This window comes from Gekko japonicus, unplaced genomic scaffold, assembly GCF_001447785.1.
Source record: "Gekko japonicus isolate JY-2015 unplaced genomic scaffold, Gekko_japonicus_V1.1 scaffold586, whole genome shotgun sequence".
NCBI lineage: Eukaryota > Metazoa > Chordata > Lepidosauria > Squamata > Gekkonidae > Gekko > Gekko japonicus.
In genome coordinates, this window is record NW_015177025.1 from 927,964 (window position 1) to 930,529 (window position 2,566).

Below are 2,566 nucleotides of genomic sequence, written 5' to 3' on the forward strand. Positions count from 1 at the left end.
CACTGGACTGGTTTGGATTGGCAGGTAGTGGGGGGGGGGGGACGTGCAGATCTGTCCTGGCAGAGGAGGGAGAGCTTGTACCTGAATAAAACTTGGTCTTAAAGGTGCCACTGGACTGTTTTGGACCGGGAGGAATTCTGCAGCTTACCTGGCTGCTTCTTGCTCTGACTGAGGGCTGCTGGGAGCAGGGGGTGGGGCTTGTTGCATGTGCCCGCCCCTTGGGCTCTTTACTGCCGGAGCTCCGCTCCTGTGAGCTCCTGCAGGAAATGACCCCTGTAGACAACTGTAAGATACACAGGGGGGCACTAAGCAGATGAATGTGACCTTTTTCATAAGAAAAAAGAAAGAAAACTGGCAAGAAACAGAGGAATTAAACTATGGGAGGCCTATTTCTGCTTATGTACTTGCCCCCACGTCCTATAGTGTGCTACAATTTGAACAAAAAGATGGACACACAAAAAAAGGCCAATAAAATCTTGCAACACATTCAACACGGGGGAAAAAATAAGATTCGCAATGTGAGCGCCTTAGAACTTCGTTTTTCATCAGACAGCAATCCAGCAACACTTGCCTGACAGCCTATTTTCCACCTCCTATGGCCATAATCCTACACTGTTCATGGTAACTGCCAGTGCTTTAGGCTTTATGATACTGGGCATGCAAGGCCATCGTGAAGAAACATGGCAGCCACCGCAAACACGGGTGCCTAGAGGACAAGGGGAGGCTTCCGGACCCCTCTTTCACACTGTATTAGGAAAACACCTGATATAGCTCCAGTTGATGCCTTAATGGAACCCCATTACAGACTCACGACGTAGGTCATCACCGTACAGCCATCCTGTTCTCTTCTTCCTACCTCCCTTTATTTTTTTAATACTTTGGATGAATGGTACTCTGGACTAATAACTTAATTACACATCCCCCATCAAAAGGAGAGCGGCACTAAGGCAAGCATCACAACAGGGCTTACATTAAAGGCTTGCTTGTTTTAAACAGAATACATTTGTTTATCTGATATTCCAGAAGACCCAAAGCAGCAATTAACTATTCTGTTTGCAAACCAACACTGGAAAGCTTTTGTGTTGGGTCTATAATTAGTTTCCATCACTGTGGCACTAACAGCAACTTTGAACATCAGTGCTAACCCCGGCCACCTGCTTCAGAGAAATCAACCGCTTTCCTAGGGGGCTTTCAGTTGACTAGCGCCTGCTTTTATGCTGCCATTTAACACAACATTTACTACTTGTAGGTGCCCCTTGGTAGCATTTGCACTTACCTCTCCTAAATGTTGTGCAAAAACAGTATTTCACTGCTACTGCAACCTAGTTTGTTAAGGTTTTTCTTCCCTGTTTAACGTGCTGACAGCTATCACCCCGGCCTTGCCAGAAAAGCCAACTGCCTTACACAGCATTTGACATACAGAAGCAAGACTCAAAAAAGAAAGGAAAAAATACATCACTAGTGAAAGAAGGAGATCCATCTATCAGGGGTAATATGCAGATGTAAGGGGGAGACTGTCCTAACACTCCTTATGTTGACGTCTCCAGAAAAGTGAAGAGTCTTTTTGTCTCGCAGCCTGGATGAGGTCCTCCCATAATCTTCTAGTATATTATTTTTTTCTCTTCACAATCATGCTTTTATATAGTTTTCTTGATAGTCAGGAGAGCCTTCTGCACCTTTACTTTATTCCCCTGGTCCATAATCAGAGTCTGAGCATATAAGGAGTTCATTTCTTGCCTCGCATGAGCACACTCCTTATCGAACCAAGGTTTGGAGTTTCTATGCAGTTGGTATAATTTCCTGTTAACTGGTTCAGTTAAAATATTGGTAAGTTCGTTATCAGATCCTGGTAGAAAATTAGGGGATCTTGGAGGGTATTTATATTTACGATTGATGTAATATACCGTACCTCTGAGATATATCAGAGCTCAGAAATTCCTTGATTTCACTACCTAACTTTTCTGTTCACTTAACTATTTTACCTGTGTGCTCAATCATGACTGCGTAGAACGCTGTAGACCGCTCCTGATTGAGCGGAAGTATGACCTGCAGATGTAAAGGTAAATGGTCTCCTTCCAGATAGGGGGAGCACCTTAAAGTTATTGATCTTAGGGAGCAGAGAATTACAAACCAGCATGTAATCAATGGCGCGAACCCTATTTCCTACCACGTAAGTAAATTCCCCCAGAAAGTCACCATAAAAAAGCACCATTTAGAATATGAAGTTCCTGCTTACATCACTAGTGGCATGGCAGCACGCTCAGCTGGATAAGCAAGGATGGTAACCCTCAGAGATGGCTGTTGTACGGTCTAGATCTTAGAGCTACAAATTTAATTTACTCCATCTAGAGGAAGAACCCTGATTCCCCGCATGGTGGCCTGCGGGCTGCCCTGAAGAAATCTCACAAGACCAGGGGTCTCAATTATCTCTTGACTTGAATCTTATGGAGGGAGGTAGCACTCAAGATTGGAAGGGACTGGTATGGGACATGAGGGAAGAATCCACTGAGAGAGACTTTCATCAGGAGAACAAACCACCCCACTGACCATGTTTAAAGGGGAACAA

At 44.5% G+C, this 2,566-nt stretch overlaps 1 protein-coding gene across 1 annotated transcript in view; it reads right to left on the bottom strand.

The window, feature by feature from the left end:
• The window catches only part of KIF1B (kinesin family member 1B), a 167,516-nt gene that overhangs the window by 133,011 nt on the left and 31,939 nt on the right, over nucleotides 1-2,566 (bottom strand). The window lies entirely within an intron of this gene.